At 44.0% G+C, this 23,101-nt stretch overlaps 1 protein-coding gene across 4 annotated transcripts in view; it reads left to right on the forward strand.

Annotated features, from left to right (window-relative positions):
• The first annotated feature begins 1,238 nt into the window (after positions 1-1,238).
• The window catches only part of LOC310744875 (sodium channel protein type 1 subunit alpha), a 106,557-nt gene continuing 84,694 nt past the window's right edge, over positions 1,239-23,101 (forward strand). For all 4 annotated transcript variants that reach the window (XM_083576763.1, XM_083576765.1, XM_083576764.1 and 1 more), the window contains exon 1: positions 1,239-1,447. The gene's annotated coding sequence lies outside the window, so the exon portion shown is untranslated. The remainder of the gene's footprint in view (positions 1,448-23,101) is intronic.

Below are 23,101 nucleotides of genomic sequence, written 5' to 3' on the forward strand. Positions count from 1 at the left end.
TGTTACCTCGCACAGCGGTTAGAATAGAATACAAGGCTTTTAAAAGGGTAAGGAAGAAGGATCCATTCATGATTACCAACTATACTCACTAGAAATGGAGCCTTCATATTCAGAGGCAGTATACCAACAATTACCAAATGCTGACAGCAGTGGAAGGTCTTGAGCTTCCTGGGGGTGTCTCTTTAGCTACTGCTGAAAGCAGAGTGTTGGACTAGAGAGACCTTTGGTCTGTTCCTGGAAGGTCATTATTACAGGATTACATTATTTCTCACCTGGCTCACCTTTACACGTTAGCAACCCACAACAGAGCCGTATAGTAAAGTTCAGTAACCATGCTGACAACATTTCCTCATTTCCTGTTGCTAAACAGGGTTGCTTGGGTCTTTTTTTTCTTTTCTTCTTCTTTTTTGCATTCCTACTTATTTACAAACTTGTCAAGTAAATTGGAGAAGGAATTCAAATCACATACAGTATTTCAAACAATCCTCACTATTACCCAGTGATAGAATTCTGTGTAGGTCTTTGCCAACTCTTGCAAGCCAAGTACCTATTTCTGTTTAGTTCCTTTTGCCTCTCTTCCAGAGAAAGTGCTAATATATTCTAAACACAGTTGCAATCTAGGGAATTCTCAGATGCTCATCTTCAGAAAATAATTAAAGGCAGGAATCCCCCTGAACAAGAATAATTACCAAAAAAAATCCTCTTTAGAATCAGGTTTACACATGCTTTGCATGGGCAAAAAATACAAATCAATCGAATGCATTCAGCTCAACATGCCAAATGGGGTCCATGAGAGACCGTATCTGCACACGAATACTCTTATAGTGACACAACGGCGACATGCACACTGAGCACGATTTACTGAACGAAAGCATTTAAGATTCTGACCTTCCGTTCCTCTGTCTCTGCCTTCTACTCACCACACTGAGAAAACACAGGCAAGCATCATATCCTTTCCTCACTTGCCTCTCTCTGGCTCACATGAGCTGCAGCTATGCAGTCCTCGAGACAATACGACAGGGAATGTGTGAGGCTGGCTGTAAGGACAAATGCAGATTTTGCTGTCTGCCTTGCCTCGCTAAGGCTCTCGTCTATCCCGGTCATTCGTTCCAGGGGAAGAATGACACCAGCTTTTCTGAGCTAATCGTCCCTCTTCTCTTTGAGCAGCCCAGTTTTCAGGGGGGTGGGGAGAGAGAAAGAGGGAGAGAGGGAGAGAGAAGCTCCGTGATCTTCATGCAAACTACCAGTCCGCCTGCTGCCAGCACTTGCTACTCCTGCCAGGGATGACATTCAGGATACGGCGCTGGTTCCACATTATGTAAGGCAGTCTAGGTCAAGTGTAGGAGAGAGTCTACTGGCCTGAACAAGCTAGTGGGCTTCCTGCTTCAGCTTAATGCTTCATGGGGGCATGGAAGTTGGATTATGACCTTTTGCTGCATCTACTTGGGTAATTTTTTTTTCAATGCATGATTTACTGGTAACTATGCTGAGGGATTCTCCACCCCACCCCCATCCTCCAATACCAATGACTATCAGCAATGCACTAGGACGCAGAGGAGAAATTGCTAAGAAAGGAAATTTGTGGTCTGTTTCTTTGCTTGAAAAAGCATTGTGTGTTTCTTGCTAGTCCTTTTCCAGCTTTGAAACACCCTGCAAACAAATAAATAATACATCAGGGCTTGCTTAACAAACATCTCTCTCCATGGGGGAATTACTGTTGATTTGACTGATTAAGCTATGAAAGAAAATCCATTTCCTTCGAGGTGTTGCGGGAGAATATTGTTGGGGATGGCTATTCAGCGTGGCAGATTTACTGCAGTTTGTGGATCTTTGCATTGCCTGGGACTCCAAATGTGTAAAAACGTGCTTTCTTCTTTCATAAGACAGCTGCTTTGTGTCTGCATTTGAGCTAGTGCCTGTGTGTGTGTGTGTGTGTGTGTGTGTGTGTGTGTTTCTTTGTAATATTAATTCATGGTAAAAATCAAGAAAAGATACTTGGCTAGCAGTCATTTCCTACCTCTGTGTATTTATATCCCCATAATATACATACAGGGGTGTGTGTACTGCGGACAAGACTGTACCCAGTGACTGCTCTGCAGATATCCAGAGAGAGTACCTTTGATGGTGTTTGCAGTCAAAGGATTTGTGTAGCCAAAAGGGTTCAAATAATATGCTAAAGTCTATTCCAAGACTCCGGGGGGTGGAATATTGATCCCTGAATAGGATTCTATTACCAGTGATGGATTTTGGTTGTTGTTGTTGAGGGGGGAGAATCTCAGTATTGGGTTGCAGCAGAGCAGGCCTTGGGTAGTGAAGAGCACAATATTGATGCAGTCGCCTTGTGGACAGAATTTCAAGCAAACAGACTCATTTTGCTGGAGTGTTATCACTTAATGAGGCTGCATGATACATTGGACTGTACCCTGAAGCTCGGAGGCATTGTTCAGCACCATGGACAGCAACAAAGCACTGTTCAATCAGACCATATATATAACAAGAAGCAGGGCAGAAGTCCCTTAAAAGAACTGCTCATCTGTAAAACTTCTGTGCAACCAAAGCTCAAATATGCTGCTTAATTATTATTATTTTTAAGCTAGCTACAGTTACACATCCTGGAGTGGGGGGAAGGAGAATTTCTTCAGTCAGCACACTGACTCATTAAATTCTGCTAGCTTGCATCTGGGTTCTAGAAAGATTGGCTGCGTTCATACTGCTTTATCTTGCAGAACGACTAGGCTTCTTTAGCCTATATGAAGATCTTAAAGGGGTGTTCTGGCTTGTAACAGTGAGCTCTCACTTGTTCATATCATTTATATCACTTTTTTATGAAAATAGTAAATCATTGCTGTTTCTTTTCAATATCCACAATGAAGTCATTTTCATCATTGCTATTCTTTCACATCTATCAGTGGAGGGGGTAAGTTGCCTGATTACCATTTATCTTTTTTTTTAAAAAAAAATGAAAATACTTTCTGTTGGGATATCCAGATACTTGTATGATAGTCATAACACAAAAGAGGGGGTAAGGAATACAACCAATAACAAATGTTAAGGGAAAAGAACTTCCATTCTAATCTTAGATACCTGTCATTATATCCTTTGGGAAATACTGTTGTGCAATGTATAAAAGGGTAGCTTCCTTGTGCTAGTTCTGAAAACTATATTTAAAAGATATTATATTGGCTGTAAGCAACACAGGCTTTTGGATAAAATAGAAGTATTTGTGCTATTAATCTGGTGTATTTTTAGTTCCCTGTTCAACATATATTACAGCCCAATCCTATATATGTTTACAGGGAAGTATGTCTTATTGGATTTAGTAGGGTTAGTGTGTTCATAGGATTATAGTGTTAGGCTTTGCTTGGGTTTGGGTATATTTTCCCCTCCCCCTCCCTCTCTTCATCTTCATATTTTTTGCCACTCTCAGCAGTGAAGGAGACAGTATCTTGTTCTCTATTGGTAACTGAGAGGAGTGTGTGTGTGTGTGTGTGTGTGTGTGTATTTGTGTATATACGGCAGGAAGTTATGGATATAGATTTCATACCTCTTGCCAATTAAGCTGATTCATTTACACCAGCACAACAGTGTGATGTAAATTCCTATACATGCATAGAAAAAGTTTCATTGGTTCCCATGGAACTTTCTCCTAAATGCGTATGCCTGGGATAGCAAGTTTAATATATAACGCAACCATCAAAGTCAATTTGCTAAGCCAAAGAATTGTAGCCAGCTGATCTTTATTAAATATAGGATTCAAAGAAGTAGAGGGCCTTCTTGGTAGTGGTGCCTGCCCTGTGGAATGCCCTCCCATCAGATGTCAATGAAATAAACAACTATCTGACTTTTAGAAGAAAAGAAAAGAAAACCCAGCCAGATGGGTGGGGAATGAATGAATGAATGAATGAATGAATAAAACAAATTATGTTTTGGTTTTGATTTGGTTTTTTAAAAAAAGTTCTGTAATGCTGTTTTAGATGTGAGGCCTTTCTTGATTTCCCAAAGAGCCAAAAGCTAACCAGCCATCCCTCATGGTGACCACTGCAAGCCAATTGAAGTGCATAGAGTCCAGGCCATTTTGAACAAGGGTACAGGACCTGATACCCCCCCACACACACACAGATTTGATGGAGTAAAACTCCCATCTTCCCTGACCACTAGCCATGCTGGATGGGGCTGATGGAAGCTGGAGTGCAGCAACCTCTAGGGGTGCCACAGGTTTCCCACCCTTGATTATGAGGATTCAACTGTCTCCTTGTTCACTCATTCTTTATCCCGCGTAAAAAAACCTCCAGGTGGTTTACAGAAATAAAACTTCAAAGTGGTTTATCAAAGGCTATTAGCCATGATGGCTCCGTACTACTTCCTGCTGGAGGCAGTGCCCCTCTGAATACCAGTTACTGGGGAATGCAAACACAGAGAATGCTGTTGCCCTCATGTCCAGCTTATGGATTTCCCCACAGCAATTTGGTTGGCCCCTGTAAGAACAGGATGCTGGACCTATCTTAAGCTCTTGTGGCTCTCTAAGATCTTATGTGCAATTAGAATTTCAAGCATTTCATTCTTTTCAGGGTTCTCACGGGGTTATGTTCATAAGTGGATGTGTGGCATTCCTAAAGGAGCATTGCTTTTTCAGAGAGGTTCAGGAAACAACTCACTGTTGCGTAAGTGTTCTAGCTTCTTTGTTCAGGTGTCGCCTGATATTTCTGCTCTTTTAAGTGCCTAGCAGTAGCAGATTTCAATATTAATTTAGTGCTGTTCCAGGTTCCATGCACAGAGCAGTGTATGTACACATGGATTGCCATGCAGGTAGTCACCCTTGCCAATTTCAACTTTGGGGAGAAACTCCTTGTGTACTGTAAGGAAGCACCAATGTCTATGGGTGCACAGATGCGCTTTTTTTGGCACATTAGTGCTCCCACGTGCTTGGCAGTCCCATGGGTAAAGTTGGTGGCCTTGTGGGTCTGGCAGTGGCCTTGAAAAATCTCACTGGCAAAACCTAGATTAAAGCCCAAGAAGAGCCACATTGTTTTTTAGTGTGGCAGAAAGGTTGGAGCAGTGCATGCAGGGCAAAAACACTGGAGCCAGGGGCAGTACACATGCCTCCTACAAACCTCCCCTTCCCCACATTCTTCTTGGGTGCCTGAATGAGGCCAGCACCAAATGGAAATGCAGGCCCAAGTTATTTCTGTGACCAGACAATTGTTTTTATAGATGCGTCTGGACATTGTTGCTGTAGGTTCATCTAAGCATCTGGATTCGTCCCTGTAGTCTTTTGCACAGATCAGAGTAATTTAAGAAAGCAAAACACTGTTACAGTATTTCATTTCTTCTGTATCTGTGCCCCACTTCGCGGTGTATCAGGAGGCCTGGGATTCCTGTGAGAGCAGCTTGCTTTGTTCAGGTGCTGTTTCAAGAGGAATCAATGCAAACTTCAAATGTCAAAGTAAATGAATCCTTCCCTCTTCCCTCCCCACAAGCCCAAAACTTCCAGAGCATTTGTGCCCACCTCTGTAACATTGGTGCAATACTGTGTGGGAGAGACATAAACATGACTGTCAGTTTTGTGTAGTTGATAGAATGTTGGGCTAGGACAAGGGTAAGAAAATGGTGGCTGTTCAGATGTTTCTGGGCTACAATTCCCATCAAGCCTCATCACTGGGCATACTGACTGGGGCTGGTGGAAATTAGAGTCCAACAACATATTGAGGGCCACAGGTTCCCTATCCCTGGAGTAGGAAGACTGATAGCGATTTATTTATTTTTTAGTTCTAGTTCCTACATAGCCACAAAGTTCATTGGACTATTCTTATTATTTATTAAATTTGTATACCACCCTATACTCATAGATCTCGGGGCGGTTCGCAATATAAAATCACGATATCAAAAACAAAAGCAACCCAATAATCCCCCCCCCATTTCCACATTTTAAAAGAGCACCTGATGTCAATCAGCCCAAGACTAGTCACTGTATTTCAAGCTAACCTACTTCACATGGTTGTTGAGAGCATAAACGAGGGGTGGAAAGAATGAGTGCCCTCCTAAGCTAATTGGAGAAAGCGTAGGATAAAAAAGAGAGAGAGATGGTGATAGCACACAAATTTTCATAGTGGATTAATGCCCCAGAAGCCTGAGAACGATGCAGAACCAGGCAGTGTTTGGTGGCAGTAAGCGATCAAACAGACATGCTGTCACAGCTGTTAAGTGGCCTGCTGGGACTCCTTCTCTTGCTTGGGCTCATGGGACCAAGGCAGTCCACTGTCCTGATTACTCATGCATTGTGCTGGATGGAAAGAGGCTTCCCTGTCTTGCATACTGCAGCACAAACATACAAAATTGCTTTTTGGTGTAGGCAAAATGTATGACGCTGGGTTGATTCTTGTGGAAAAGTTGCATCTTGCAGCTCCCCTCATTGATTCAGGAAGGGGGTGTGTGTGCATGCTAGCCTTGGAACAACCTCTGTGGTGGGATGCTGGCATGTTTGGCAGGAGTTTTGATGGAAGATAAGGCCTGCTTGACCTGCCCAATATTTTGGGCAGGCCTTGACTGTCTGCTTGGGTGTAATTCCTCATCTGAAAAGCCCCTTTCCCAGCAATCAGGGCTACCTCTACACTCTGAGGGGAGGAAGTTCGGCCTCAGATTTGATACTGGCTGATAGAAGAAAACATGCTGGTTAATCTATATGCAATCTCCCATGCCAATCTATAGTAAATTACGCTTAGCAGTTTGTTAGCACATTTTTGCACTGTACTAAAAAGTTTTTGAGATATTTATGGTCAGGGCACCTAAATTTTTGGTGCATATGAACCTTGTACAGCTAAGGATTCAGATCCAATTCCTGCCAAAGTGGTGACAAAGTTCACAAAAGCTTTTGCCTGAGACCTTGGAGAGCTGCTGTCAGTCAGAATTCGTAATACTGGGCTACAAGATGGGGAAATACTCTTGTGTCAATCAGCTCTTGGTAAATATGTTTATCTTTTGAGTGAGGCCACACCTGCCAAAGCATTCCCCCTCTTTATATAGAATGCCATAACTGTGATCTTGCAAGACCTGCTTAAATGTGCCCTCGTTTGATTTTTCCAGTGGGTCTGCTAGCCCAGCAAAAGCTGGTCAACGAGGACCAATGAGGAGCAGCCTTCACTTTGCACTCTCCTTCGGAGCAGTAGAGACAGATTGGGTTCAGAGGAAGATATCAAGAAAATGGGAAGTGGTGACCATGGCAAGGGCATCCACTGAGGGCATCCTCCCCATTCCCACCCCCATTCTGGAGCACTTACTGTGGGAATGTTCAGGGATGCAGGAGAGGATATATTGTTTGATTATGTCCTTTTCCAACTTGTGTTAACAAGTTCCACAATTTAGCAGAGTAAAATCCCTCTTTTTAAACTTGCAGCGGATGCGTTTGCTCAGGTTCGCTAAAGCCTCTATAATAACTGTTCTGGTATTTTCCCCTTATTCCCTCATAAAAGATAAGACACAACACAGTATAAAATATAAAAAGGTTTACTCACACATCATTCTGTTGACAATAGGATCCCAGAAGGCAGACTTAGCTTAGAAAAGTAACATATACCTAGAAACTATCTCATAAGAAGGCAGTCCCTTTGTCCTTTCTTGGCTGGAGCCAAGAGAGCATCTTTGGCTAAGCAGATGTTCCTTCTTCGATGCATGTAGTCAAAAGAGAGAGAGATGGCTGCCCTGCCCTGTGCTTTTGTCGTTACCTGCACAGGTGAGGCCATGCCCACCTCAAGTCACATGCAGAGGAAGTCTGTCCCAGCCCAGAAGGAAACAGGAAGTTTACCAGCTGGCTGGACAAACATTCCTCCCCATGTGTAAACATGTTCACTCTAGGAATGTTGTACTTGACTGCTCTTGTGTTTCACATCCTACACTTACAACAACGCATGGTTAACTTGTGGAATATATTGTCAAAGGCTGGATATTGGAAATGGGATGCTGGACTAGACGGGTGTTGTTCTGATCCAGCAGGGGAATATTGTGTTGTTGGTGAGGACTGTCTGGGTTTTGATTAAACGTTAGCAAGAGGTTCCTGATAATATGGGTGGCTTGACAGAATGCTTCAGAAGGTGGTAGACTCTCTTTTTTAAGTGATTTTTAAGCAGAGGCAGACAGCCACTCTTCAAGAATGCTGTAGTGGTGGCTTTCCTGAATTGGCTGTGCGTTGGATAGGACGACCTTTGAGGTCCCTCCCAGTTCTCTAGATTCTATGACTTGAGTAGAATTAGCCGTGCTTTACTGTTTGTGTTCAGAACTTTGACAAATGAGACGAATTAGTGTGGTGGAAGGCTTAGATGACACAGTCAGAAAGCTATACAATAAATTTATTGTCTTTATTTCTCCCTCTGAGAAGAACAGAGCAAGAAGAAGCAGCTCCCACCTCCACCCAGATAACCCTGAGTTCAGGGCCACCTACTGGCTAAATGACATAATGACATTGTCCACACAATAAGGGATACACACAAATGGCTATTCAGGTTGCTCAGTGGCAGAGTCCACTTTGACCCCAAGTTGTGCAGGGGCCATGTGGTCAGATTATTACTAATAATAGTACTATGTACAATGGTGCTATTAACTGAGTGTCCCAAGTCAAGTGAACATAAGATGCTGGTTTTCCTCATGCAAAATGACCTCAGTACCAGGCTCCTAACTTGAAGCCTCAGCACAAAGGTCACTGAGTAAATGCACACAGAAGGTGATCCATATTTTCCTTCCTCCTCTTCAGTCATTCCCTATCAGGGCCAAAGCTTGTCATGTTCCTTGCCATACTGCACTTGTCCTGCCACACAAAAGACTTCAGTCTCCAGTGCTGCCAAGCTCAGGCTTTTCCGAATTACTAAACATTCAGCCCCAGGGGAAGAAATAATGTGAAAAGAAAGTGGAGAATTTAAAGCAGCAGTGATGAAATTAACTCCCCTGTCAACACAGTAGCCCACAGTAGAGTATAAAGTATTAAATCTAATTCTCGTAAGTTCTTTTTTTTTAATGCAAGTAACATATTAAATAATAATAATAATAATAATAATAATAATAATAATAATAATTTATTATTTATACCCCGCCCATCTGGCTGGGCCTCCCCAGCCACTCTGGGCGGCTTCCATAGAAACCAAAAATACAGTAAAATATCACACGTTAAAAACTTCCCTGAACAGGGCTGCCTTAAGATGTCTTCTGAATGTCAGGTAGTTGTTTATCGCTTTGACATCTGCTGGAAGGGCGTTCCACAGGGCGGGCGCCACTACCGAGAAGGCCCTCTGCCTGGTTCCCTGTATCTTGGCTTCTCGCAATGAGGGAACCGCCAGAAGGCCCTCGGTGCTGGACCTCAGCGTCCGGGCAGAATGATGGGGGTGGAGACACTCCTTCAGGTATACTGGACCGAGGCCGTTTAGGGCTTTAAAGGTCAGCACCAACACTTTGAATTGTGCTCGGAAACGTACTGGGAGCCAATGTAGGTCTTTCAAGTTCATGTTGTCTGGCAAAGAGATGCGTGAAGTAAAATTCACTCATTTCACACAAGGGCAAACAATATGTATGAACAGGGCTCTGTGCTCAGATTGTTTCCTGGCATTTTGATCTACTGCAGGTTCACAACACTGGTGGAGGGAGTGTACCACTGGCATACCACTCAAAGCTGATATGGTGCTGGTCCACTTTGGGGGGGGTGAGGGGGCTGAATCCAGGCACTTCCTGAGACCATATGTTAGTGGTGATGTCCTTATCTGCAAGTAGGGATGGGATGGGATGGGAAGGAAATTAATCCAGTTCACATTTTAAAGTGATCTTACCTAATCTGCACTTCCTGAACCAAGATGTGAACTAAAATGCAGCTGTCCTTCAAAATCCACACTTCTCCGAATTTTGTAAGCAACCAAATATGTTGCAACCAGGCAAAGTGCACATTTGCGGAAAGTGCACCAGAAAATATGCACGTTAGTGAAAAGAATATTCAGATATATTGTGCTTTGTATTAGAGAAAGCTTGTTAAGAAAAATGCACCTATTTGACAAAATTCAAATACTGTATCCATACGTTAGGAGAAATGTACACAAAAGTTCGCACAATTTTTCATGTGGACTGTCTTGAAGAAAAACTAGCCCACAAACTGACATGGAAATGGGGAGAACTGAACTTAAGATGAGACAATTGAGAAACGGGGAGAAACATCCACCCCTGCCTGCAACTCTGGATGCAGATTTCCACATTTGGACCACTGGCATCAGCACTTGGCAGGGGTGGCCAGCCTGGATGGGTGCTGTCAGCTGCTGTGCTTACTAGGAGGGAGGGGGCCAGAGTGGTGCAAGCACAGTGCCAAAGCCAGTTCAGCACCACTGCCACTGCACCCACACCACACTGACACCCCACACTACTGCCTTTACAGCAGCAACTGGTTTGCTGACGGTTCCCCTCTATTATGGGGGCTGTCTCCATTAAGGCAGGTGGAACCGAAAGCTGGAAAATGCATGCCAAGCTAAATAAAGTGCTGTGCATCATGTGTTTCCCTTCCTGATTCAGCTTCTGGGGCAGTGAACATTGAGCCCACTCTGTAGAGCAAGAATTGTGCTTATTAGCTGTTCAGAGAGGCTGGATATAGTCTACTATGCTCTCCTTGCCCTATCACCACCATCACTGCATTTTTCCAATCAGGCTCTCTCTGCTCAGCTCTGTCGGCAGTACATGTGTATAGGTAACTCGGGGGCCATTGGGTCCTACAGATTTTGGGTGCTGAAGTTTATTTTTATGCTTGGGCTCTCTGCCTAACCTAGAACTACTGCATAGTTGTCTTAATAGTCTAACTCATCTCATGGGGTGCTAAGCACTTATCACTCAGTTCTAAGAACCCCCACATTTAAAGCATTTGGGTCTGTGACATAGCTTTGTCAGACTGATTAAAGCAAGCATCAGGCATTTGTGATTTTATATTGCTGCACGTGCCACACTTCCCTTAGGAGAAGTCCCAAGTGGCAGTGCTACCTAGGTAGGGTTTCCTTTGGGGAAGAGAGAGAGAGAGAGAGAGAGAGAGAGAGAGAGAGAGAGCGCCCTGGAGTCTGATACCACTTTTTGCTTTATTATCTGCTTTATTTACAAATGTGCAAAGAGAGAACCAAGTGGAGGCAAACAACTGACACTCCTAATTGGTAGTTGATCTGCTACACCAGATCCCACTGAAAGAGTCCTGAAGAGAGATGCCTTTAGCCAGCTCTCTGTGCTTCTCTCTCTTCTTATTCCAAACTGCAGGCAGCACCCACCAGCCTCTCTCATGCACATACACTTTTTATGGGCCCCTTACATCCCCAATAGACAGGGAAGTCACTGTCGCTCCTTCAAAACACTCAAGAGAGATCGCCAGGCATCAGAAGGCCATCTCTGTAAAATTGGCTCCCATGGAGGAAACATCAATGGGCCATTATGAACTATTAACCCACAATTCACCCAATGAAAGGAAACTGCCAAACGGCTGTAACATTATACTGGATACCACAAGATTATCAGTTCTGATGAGTCCACTTCTTTTTCTATAGTTGATGGATGCTATGTTGCCCCAACTTGCCATGTCTCCGTATTGATTTGTCCCATTGCCTTAATTTCACTCATTCTCTGCACCAGGTGATTTCCCAGGATGTGGAAGTGAACTCAATCCTGGCTCCCTCACTTACGATGTTCAGGCTGCTGCGAGTGTGTGCTGAGCCGTTCCTGCATTTTTGAATAAGCGAGAGTATAAATGCAAGGGATTGTGGCCCTACTACCTTACTGTCCTAGTCATCTGTAGGGGATGAGACAGCCAGGAACAAAGCTTGAACCCCAATTCTCATGAAACCTTCTCCTTCTACAAGAGGTAACAGATGGAGAGAAGGAGAGACTAACACTGTAACTTAATGCACACTTACCTAGGGGTAGGCCTTCTGAATACAGTGAAGCTTACCTCTGTATAACATGCACAAGATTTTGTTTTGTTGTGTTTTGTTGTGTTTTGTTGTGTGTTTTTTAACTTTTACTTGCTTTACATGAGTGTGGGATTTGTGGCCCTCTAGATGTTGCTGGACTATAGCTTCTATGATTCCTGTTGGCCACACTGGACATGGCTGCTGGGACCTGAAGTCCAGCACCACCTGGATGGTCCTAGGCTCCCCATCCCTTCTTTACAACTTCCCAGGGTCAACCATACCATTGGGTGGCAGCTACTGAGGGACAGGGAATGGTAGGGAGAGGCTGGAGGGCAGAAGTGCCTTTTCAGGGGCAGTTCTCCATTTGTGGACAGTCCTCTCTGGTGAGGTGCATTTGTCTCCCTCATTCTTGACTTTGATCTAAAAACATTCCTCTTTACCCAGGCATTTGATGGCTGAAATATACTGTTCTTGGCACACCTGAAATTCCTGGTTGAATGTTTTAAACTGTTTTCAGAGTGTTTGAAATTGCTTTATGCTGGTGCCCTCAGGTGTGATGGAGGGTATTGTCTGAGTGTTAGCACTGAAGCAAGATTCAGCTGCCTGTTGGATTCTGCATGTGGCATAGCCGAGGGTGCCATCTTTGCCCTTCACCTCAGGACAACATAACATCTTGGGCCAGGCTTGGGACTTTCCTCGTGTTCTTGTTTGTTGTTGTTTAGTCGTGTCCAACTCTTCGTGACTCCATGGACCAGAGCACGCCAGGCTTGCTCGTGTTCTTGTTATTTTTACCCTAATATGTATGGAAGCTTTGTTTTTTCAGAAACACTTGCTTAGAGTCTGTCACGTTTCTGTGGCTGGTTCTTTCACAAGCATACAGAAGTAGAGGGCAGCCTTTTTGCAACTTAACACTTTTCTGATCATAATGATACTCTGTGTCTGACACTGTGTCTAGAAGTTCTGGAAATGAAACTACCTGTTGTTGTTGTTGTTGTTGTTGTTGTTGTTGTCGCTGTTTAGTTATTCTGTGCCGTCCATTTTAAGCTGTGTCTAGGGGGAAAAATGCTTTAGATACCGTCGATTTGTGGAGCAGCAGGTTGCAGCTATCAGAATGCTTTGAAATACACACAGATGTGACAAGCGATGGTTAGTCACATTACATGGTGCTATTTGTGTGGAAATGGGTGGTGAGGGAAACCAGGTTTCACATCGCTACTCAGTCATAAAGGCCCAAGGTCAATCACCAACTCTCAGCCCAACCTACCTCACAGGGTTGTCGTGGAGGGAAGAATCATGTATACCAGTTTGAGCTCTTTTTGAAGGCAAGTTGGGATATTAATGCATAAATAGATACTTTACATGCCTTTGGTCGCATAATTAAACTCAGTAGAGGCCCATGGGGTGAGGTGGAGCTGTGCAGCCACCCTCCAGTTACTGGTGCACCCACACAGCTCTGAACTTGCTGCTACCCTGTCCTACCCCCAGCTCCTTCCGCGCAAACTGTAGTGAAACTGGTGCTGAGAGGACAGCTCCACCCGACCACATGAGCTGCTCCTGAATCTGCTGGTAACAGCCGAACTATATATGAGTAGCCGAATCAGGTTTTCCTGGACAGTCACTGTCCCATTCAGACTTGTCATATAGCTGTGTGTTCCCTCCTCCCAGAAATCTCCCTGGTTATTCAGACTATCATACCAGGGAGAAGGTTTCTGGACTAGCCTACTTTTCAGTGTGTAAGAGTTTTGTTTTTTTCCAAATATGGAATCTCTCCCCCCACCCCTCACACCTGCAGTGTAATGTGGAACAGTCCAGAAAAAGCAGCCTTTCGTGATTCTACTGCATGTGTACATTGTCCCTGAAGTGAAGTGGCACTCTACTAAACACAACAGGAAGGGGGGGCGAGGAATCTGTTTTGGGATGGGCAGGGGTCAGTCTTAATGCACATGGCAACCTTTAGCAGTTTTCTGAAACCATTCAAAGAGTTAATTTTGCTTGCAGATGTTTTGGGCGTCAAGAAGAGGAAAAGTAACCCTTCGAATAACGGGAGAGGGAAACAACTGAAAATACAAAAGCAAAGATTCTGGAAATGTTAGCATTTAAATAGTAATAATAACAATAACCTCTTTTTAGTCCGTCTCTTCTGAAATGGCTCTGGATTGTGGCCCACAGTGGCTATTCATAGCCTTGGTTAAAAGAAAAAAAGAAAAAGATGCCTTTCTGCTGAAGAGGCTTTTCAGATTTAATAAATAAACAGAGTACAGGTTCATTCATTTTGCCAGTAGATGGAGCTGTCCTGTAAAGATGATGGGCTCCTTCCCCCCCACTCCTCCATTCCCCCCCCCTCACTTTTTTCCCAAGCTATTTGCTGATTTGTATTAGGTACCATAGAGTGAGCCTTAGAACAGGAAGCCGAGGCTGAAGCAGAAAGGATACTGCAGAGGTCTCTCCCTCCCTCTCCTTTTTCTCACCCCCCACCATCACAATGGAAATGCAGCAGTTTTGAATACTTGGAAATCTTTTCCGAACCGGCAAGCAGAAGAGCTGGCTTAGGTAGCATTTCATCACAACTGTTATTCCTAGATCCCTTTTCTTTTCTTATCTTTTTTTGGAAGGTGGGGAAGGGGGGGTCCTTTCGTACGACACATTTATAACGCTTGTTAATGATCAGGTAAGGCAGCAGTCTGGTTTGTTGTTTAAGAGACTTCATCTGTTCTGCTTTTTTCCTTTTCAATCTTATGGAAATGCTTACTCCGGGCATAGAAAAGACAATTCAGTTGGGAATTTGCTTTTTTTTAAAAAAAATCTTAGTAGAGACTGAAATGAGGTCGTTATTGCAGCGGAGCATTCTGTTGCAAGCCGGGGTTCACTTACCTTTTTTGCTGGGTGCATGCCAGGTCTTTTGGTTATTTACTAATTGTTGTCACAGCCTAGATGTTCCCAGTCGTCATTTAGGAATGCTCTCCTTTTCTTTTTTTGGAGGTCATGTTGTTCCTTGGTGTGAAGGATATTCTGGACTTATCTTGAAGTCAAGGAGCGAGGCAGGAGGGTTTCCAGAGTCTTAGCACTGCAGGGGTGAATAGCTTCCCTCACCCTATTCCAACAGAGGCTCTGTTTTATAGGCCCAATGTCTTTTCAAGGTTTATTTGTTGTTTTTCTCTCCCCCTCCCTCCAAACCTCCCCCCCTTCCCTAGAGGGAATCACTAGTTTAATGAGGTGGAGAGATGACAAGCCTTTGGTTAAGATAAAGAGCATCCCTGGTGATCAGTGTTGCAGACGCAGCTCTGTTTCCATCATCCGAAAATGCGTTATTAAACAGTGCAGGGGACTTGCCAGGTGAACGACAAGTCCTCCTTTCAGCATCTATGCTAAGATGGATTTGTCCGGGGCTTCTTGTGCAAGGTATGTGCTTAAGGCTCGATCAGATTCATCAGGCATGGCTTGGTCTCCCCTTCCCCCAACCCCTTTCACCTGGCAAGAGAGTTGTTGTTGTGGTTGTTTGCTTCTTTTAGTATTTGGCTGGATACCTTGACTGAGGTCCTGAGGTGGGTCCTTTAAGGTCATGATTCCAGACCTGTGTCCCAAGGCACGGATTTCACAGGTGTGATGACAGCCCTGTGGAATCATCTGAAGCTCTTAGTCCCTCACCTCTGAGAGTTGGCAGGGGAGCTGTTTCTCCTTAAATGTGTAAGTTCCAGAAACAACCAGCTAGGTACCATGTAAAAGAAAACAGACCAAAGTAGGGCATTGTAAAGACTGGTGCCATTTTAAAAACAAAACCCTTGCAGACCTTTAGAAAAAGTAATGGGCCTTCACTTGCTTCTCTAATGCACAGATCTTGAGCAGGCTGCATCAGTTTCATTTCACTCATCCAAGTACTATGGCTGACTTCATTGCTATGTAACCGACTGTACCATTGTGTTGCATGCAGAACTTCCCACAAGTCCCAGTATGGACCAGCTGGCATGGGAGCTTATCCCCATGGTCCATTTTTCTTGTGGCTATTGCTGGTTGTGTGGAGAGTTTTCTCACCAGTGCCAGATGTTCCTGGGAGTATGCATTGGTGGCAAAGAAACCCACTGTCTCATTCTGATGTTTGATTTGCTCGGTCGTACTAGACATTGCAGTGAGATAAAAAGCCACTATCTCGCCACAGAGAAAAAAGAATGCACAGGCCAGGCTTACATCCTGCAGCTCAATGATGGAGAGAGATGTTTGGACCTGTAGGGTACAATCCACTGTAAACTGTCCACTGATCACGCTCCCTTGATGTGAATGAGAAACAGAATGCTAGTTGACAGACTAGGCACGTTGTGTAACTGAACATGTATTAAGATGGTCCAGAGTGCTGAACTATAAATGATGTGTTTTCTATAGTGAGATCTCTGTCACTTTTTTTTTTTTACTATGGAACATTGGCTAGGAACAGTGTTAAGGGTTTTTCTTAAACTTTTATGGTCTCACCTTAATAATATCACTTAGATTGAATCAAACCATGCATAGGAGAGAGGAAATTGTATATTCAGAATGGACAATTACATTTAAGGGGCCCAGCTTTCTTAGATGGTACCAATTTTCACCTGCGTTACTTTCAGTCTAGCAGTGAGCTTTTTGGATAATGTATTTCATGTCAAAATGGATTTTGAGAAAACTGAATGCTAGATTAGCTCTGTGGTTTTATTTGCAAGGTAGGATACCTATGTGATCCTTTAACCAACCCTGAAACACATCCTGTGGAACTAAGTACTCTGGCAATCCTGCAAAAGTTAAAGGTATTTACTCTATGGACCAGTCTTTTCAAGGCTTGATCTGTAACTGGTGATTCTCCTGTGAATATGTGGTTGTTGATGCCAACTGGATTTCGTCCCATTCCTCTTTCTCAGGAGAGCCTTGTCCCTACAGACAATCCCCTGTCACTTCATTCATCATTTAGATAGTCAGCATCTCTGCTTGCAGCTTGTTCCCTTTGCCCACAGTCCTCACTTTCAGAGGGTTTTTTTGTTTGCTTGTTTTATTTGATTGGTTACCTGTTCATCCGATTGCTGGCTGAGTTGCTACATGCTGTGCCAACCACCTCCCAGCTCTGATGTTAACCTACCATCCATCCAACCTCTCCATGCCTTCTGTACTTCCAAATTCCTGTTCACATCAACATATCACCCATCTCAGTTGCTGGAATGAATAGAGCCAACTCTTTCCTGGTTTATCTTTCAGGCCCAAACCTCTCATATTTGTTCAGAATGTTTTGGCCAGTCTTCTGTCCTGTCCTTCCTTTAGCTGTGATTCTCCAACAACCTCTTTTTAGGCTTCCAAGATTTTCTACCTCTCTAAAACATGGTTACATCAGAAGTGTGCCCCTCAGTCTCATTGAGGAATTGCCATAGGAAGAGTTATAGCTCAGTGGTTAAGCGGGTGATTTGCATGCAAAAGGTTCCAGGTTCAGTTCAAAGGGCCATGTCCGAAATCTGAAGAGATGGGCCAGTCATTGTAGGCAATCCTGAGATAGAGGGACCAGTGGTCTGACTCACTACAAGGGGAGCTGAAAAGCCCTCACTACTACATAGATTCCCAGCCAAGGTAAATATGGGGTAGACTAGCAAGTAATACATACCCTTAGATATCCTTTTGTGTGATGTGGGTCACTCTGTCAAAACTGAATTCGTTCAATATGATGAAACTGAGCTAAGATAGTATGAATGGGACCTAAAATCATTTCCACGCATACAAAGTTTATTTTGAGAATTCTTTTTTTAAAAGTTTACATAAAAATAACAAGAAACAAGCAAGAGAAAACTTAAGCCTGATTCCAACTTTACAGTGGCCAAAACAACTAGTACAGATGTTACTTCTAGCAAGTCCTGGGCAATGCGCTTTTTGAGTTTTGCAACACAATCCTTACTCATTAGTAAGCCCTACTGCAGTGTCCCTATTTTCCAGGGACAATCTCAGATTTACAGAAGCCATCCTGTTTTTTTATTTGATCCCAGAAAGTCCCGCTTTTCTTTAAGACGTCCCTATTTTCATCGGAGAAATGTTGGAGGGTATGGAGTTATGGGACCCCCGAGCCAAGGAGATAAGTAACAATACAACCTTTAGAGGACATCTGAAGGCAGCCCTGTTTAGGGAGAGTTTTTAAAAGTTTTATGTTTTTATATATGTTGGAAGCCGCCCAGAACGGCAACCCAGTCATATGGACAGGGTATTAATTATTATTATTAATTTGTTTGTTTGTTTATTTTTGAATAGGACATCCCTATTTTCATTGGCGAAATGTTGGAGGGTATGCTACTGGTTGCAATTGGACTTGCTCCCTAATTAGTGTGGACAGGATTGCTGCTTATACACAACTTGTCTGAGAATAACACAATACGGCCTACTTCTGAGTAGACCTGTACAGGTTGACACTGCAGGTCTCAATTTTCTTCCACATTATCCTGATGCAATGAGGAGAAATGACCCTTTGTGAACGGGAAGATTAATGGAAAGGCATTTGCACATTCAGGTTATAAGTGATAACTTGAATTATCACATCAATAATGTAATAGGCGGACTTGCTCTAAAGTCTATTTGAGGGTATTTAAAAATGCATGGTAGCAGAGCACATTCCAAGCAGAGCACATTGTTGCCTCTTCTTTTTAAAGCACTTCTTGATAACACTTGGCCTGCTGTTTAAAGGCATTTGCTTCTTTGAATTTTTAATTTTTACGCAGTCCAGTTTGGTATCATAAATCTATACAGGGATATTGAAGACAGCAGAAACATACCCCAAAGAGGAAGATGATGCTGTGAATACAGTGGTCTTCATTCTTTAGAAGCTGTAGGAACCACAAGCGGATGTGAATTAGCAAACTGTTCCCAATGGCTTGGATCCTGGTTAGCTCACATAAGGGGGCTTCCCTGCGTTGCTCTGTAAAGCCACTCTTCAAGGTCGGGGGAACATCCGTAACAGTGTAGGGTGTGCAGGGCAAGAAAGGGATCCATGGAGCAGCTTTTCAAACGGCTGTAGTGGCAAGAAGAAAGAAAATGGGTGAGCCACTCACACTTCTTGGGCTTCAAGCCAACAGTTTTACTATACAGTGGTACCTTGGGTTACATACGCTTCAGGTTACATACACTTCAGGTTACAGTCTCTGCTAACCCAGAAATAGTACCTCGGGTTAAGAACTTTGCTTCAGGATGAGAACAGAAATCGTGTTCCGGTGGTACGCTGGCAGCAGGAGGCCCCATTAGCTAAAGTGGTGCTTCAGGTTAAGAACAGTTTCAGGTTAAGAACAGACCTCCGGAACGCATTAAGTACTTAACCCGAGGTATCACTGTATTGTTAATACTGAACAACACTAGTTTCATAACAGGGCAATCCTGCGTATGTCTACTCTTGGTACCATTGAGTACAACGAGACTTAATCAGCCTGTAATGTACATTATTTTTTTAAAAAATTAAAACTCAAGCTATACAATTGGCTTCCAAACCATTTTTGTCAATTTATCCAGCGCTCAAAATATTGTTGCTTGCTCTAAGCATTCAGATTTAACTTAATATCTCCTTTAAGCTGAGAGATTTTTAAAATACCAAGCAGTCTATAGATACTTGAAAAAAAATACATATATCCTGCTTGCCCTCTCCTAAAAAGAAATTTCAAAGAGCTCTTTTTGCATTTCCCCCACTCTTAGAATTGCAATTGTTTCCATCAACTTATCATAAGGTGGCTGGTGAGGTTGCAGATTAACCTGCATGGACTAAATCAAATTAACTTGTGCCCTGGCAAGCTGACATTCTCACAAAGGTGCCATGACTGTGGTATGGTCATTAACACAAAAGCTCTTCGTATCTCAGATCAGCCCAAAATCCTGTAAATAGTACTATGGGTTTAATAGTTATTAATACACATAAATAGGGAGAGCACACAGCCCAGAGTCCTTAGATACATTTTGTGTTGTTTCATGATTGGTTGACATTTAATTATTATCTGCTTTTCTTTCTGATGAGTCGGTTGTGGTTTTAAAATGAAGTTTTATTGTTCTCCACTACGAGATTATTTAAGAATAAGTAATAAATGTTTTAATTGCTTGATTTAATAGACAGAAAGCAGTGCAAAAATATTTTACTAAAGAGAAGGCTGTTGCAGATAAATCAGGGTCCGACCATCACACTTCTCATGTTAGCCTGGGTGCCCTAGTACATAGAAATGCATTGTGGGAGACAGCAGAACTATTACATACAGTATTTAGGATTTAATCAAAAAGTTACTTCACTGGTTAAAATCTCTTTTGGGGTGGACCAGAGTGAAGCCTGCTGCACTCTGGTCCACTCACAAAGCACATCCACCTGGCTTAGCTATATTGGTCCAAATTTTTAAAAAACTGGCCAATGGGAAAGCTTGTCAAGCAAAGTGGCCAGCCAGGAAGATCCCCAAACTGCTGGTTACCAATGTGGAAGAAGTTCATACTGGATGAAATCCAATGTCACAAGAACAAACATCCACACCTGTGAATGCCCTCTCCATCCTCCTGCAGCAACCTGTACTCCCAAATCTACTCTGGAGGGCCTTCACAGCCCTACATAGCATATTTTGGGGGTACATGGGCGCTAAAGGGGAGAGGAAGGGAAGGTAAGTCCTGTTGCACAAGTGGAAGTCTGTTCTGCTGGTGAAGCAGCACTGTTGGATGTTGCTCATTTTGTGCTGATGCGTAAGATCTGCCAGTGTCATAATCTCAAACTAAAGAACTCAGTGATTTGTAGATTCCCCCCTCCCCAAAATACATCCCTTTTAGGATAATCATGCTAAATGCCAGGCTAAAGAGGATAAACCAATATATACATGCTACAATCAGTTTAGCTCTGTGTCGTAATCCACCTTGGAATACATTAGAAGCCTTCCTTAGGGAAAGATTCTCTGCTTGTTATAGAAAGTTGCCCTTTGTTTTTTGGAAAACAGAACTACAGGGGAAATAAGGATCTGCAATCTACAGAAAACCCCATTTAGAATGTGTTTCATTTGTATTTGTCATTATATTCATAGCTAGCCCAATGCCCACAAGATGGCGGAAGTATATTTGGAAAACAGGGCCTGCAGCTGAGTGGGTGAACTAGCCCTAATTTTATTTCCAGCTGACATTCTCCCTCCTTTCCCCTTGACCCCTGCTTCCTCGTGTGTGTCCCTTTGGGACATTTCTGCCTCAGCTGTCCTCTTACCTCAGACCTGTTATTCCTCCCTCTCTTCCCTTCAGCTGTAGCTCATCCTTTTTTATGGCCCTTTTGGTGAGACGTTAACCAAAATGGGGTGGGTGTGTTGCACATTGTGCCGGTGGGGTGGGTGTCATCAGGAGGGACTGTTGTAATTTGGGTATGTTAGTGCTAGCTACATCTCTCATTGGCTATTCTCACCTGCAATTGTCCCACTTTCCTTTCTCTTTTTATAGCCTACTTGCCCCCCTTGCACATCTCCTGCGCCTGTTAGAACTGTAACTGATGCTATTTCCCCCACCCACCAGTTAGTTAGAGCTCAGGTTTTCTATCATGAAAAAAGGTGAATGTACAGAGGAACCTGATTGGTGAATTAATTCATGATGTTATAAGCAGAGCTTGACAGGCTAGGGTCCAAGAGCCACTGTTGACAACTGACTTCTTTAAATCTCTCTCATTGGTTTCCAGCAGCCACCATGTTGATTTTCAACAATGCCTGGAAGATCGATCTACTTCCAGTGCAATGTGAAGGGATAAAAATAGCTGCCAGCACAAAAGCCAAGCATTTTTGTGCTACCAGCCAACCCCCGCCCCAGACGCATACACACTCTCACAAAGGTTGACTCAATATATAGGGCCTTGTCTAGGGTAGGTGGGTGGGCACAGGGCCATCTTAAGCGTATCCAGTGCTGTGGTGCAAAGATCCCTCCAGTGCCCCCCCCCAGCAACCCCAAAACAAGGGAGGGGGCAGTGGAAAATGTCCTCTGCCTCCCCCACCGCCCCAATCCCCGGCGTGGTGGCGGCAATCAAGCAGGAAAACGTGCTGGTGGACACGCTCTCCGGTGTTGGGGCGCCCGAGAAGGCAGCCCGGGAAGGCTGCACGCTGCCTTTTGCCAGGAAGCAGGAGGAGGACAATGACCGGGAGCAGGGCCGTCTATAGCAGATGCAGAGGCTTGGGATGGAAGCCACCCTAAGCCTCTGTGGGGATCGCTCTCCTCCTGTGGAGGAGAAGGGAAGGAAGCTGCATGCCCGCCAGCCATATAGATGGCAGGACACAGCTGGCGGGCATGCAGGGAAAGGGAAGGCTGCTGGCAAAGCCTCGCAGCCCCCCCAATCACTAGGGCACCCCTGAGAGGCCGGCGCCCTGGCGCAACAAACCACTAAGACCAATGGGAAAGACGGCTCTGGGTGGGGATGGCTGCTATCTTGGGTGACCAGAGCCACAAGGCTTGCCCCCCTATGGCCTACTACAAACCCTAAAAGCCTACCATTGTAAGAGGAAGGAGGGCTGATTGGATGGCGCCTTACCCAAGGCTCCCCTCAATCCCGGAGGCACTGTTACCTTGAGAATTACACACCCACACCCCACGCCCCCCACACACATGCCACACACACAGCTTTACTTTGGAGAAGTGGCACATTTCAATACATCCTTTTAGGGTGAAAACTCAGGCTGTTACTTTCCTAACAGTCTCCCATCGCAGCAGTTAAGAAGGAGGCAAGTGACAGACTCCTACAGAGACACCTGGAATATTATTATTATAGAAGCAGTTCCATAGGTGTCTGGTACAGATGATATCCGAACAGCTCTTAGACCTTGATTGACTAAACAGAGGAACATAAGCAGCTGCCTTATGCTGAGTCAGAGCACAGCTAGCTCAGTCTTGTCAACATTGACTGCCAGCAGCTCTGCAGGGTTTCAGATAGGGGACATTCCCACCCCTATCGGGAGATGCCAGGGATTGAACCTGTGCCCTTTTTGTGTGCAAAGCATGTGCTCTGCCATCGAGCTATGAACCCTCCTCTGAAAGGAGTTGCCTTTGCCCTCTTGTGCTTGACTTTTGGACATGCTCCCCATGGTAATAGATTTAACCTTGGACCTCGATCTTTCCTTCATTCCCCAGAATTCTCTCTTCGGTCACCTTCTACATACTTTCAGCTTGGCTCATTTTCTTATCTCCGCTCTTGTTCTGATAAATTTAACCACATGATTCATGAACTGAAGACATAGCAGGGTCAC

Source organism: Podarcis filfolensis (assembly GCF_964270895.1).
Source record: "Podarcis filfolensis genome assembly, chromosome: 1".
Taxonomy (NCBI): domain Eukaryota; kingdom Metazoa; phylum Chordata; class Lepidosauria; order Squamata; family Lacertidae; genus Podarcis; species Podarcis filfolensis.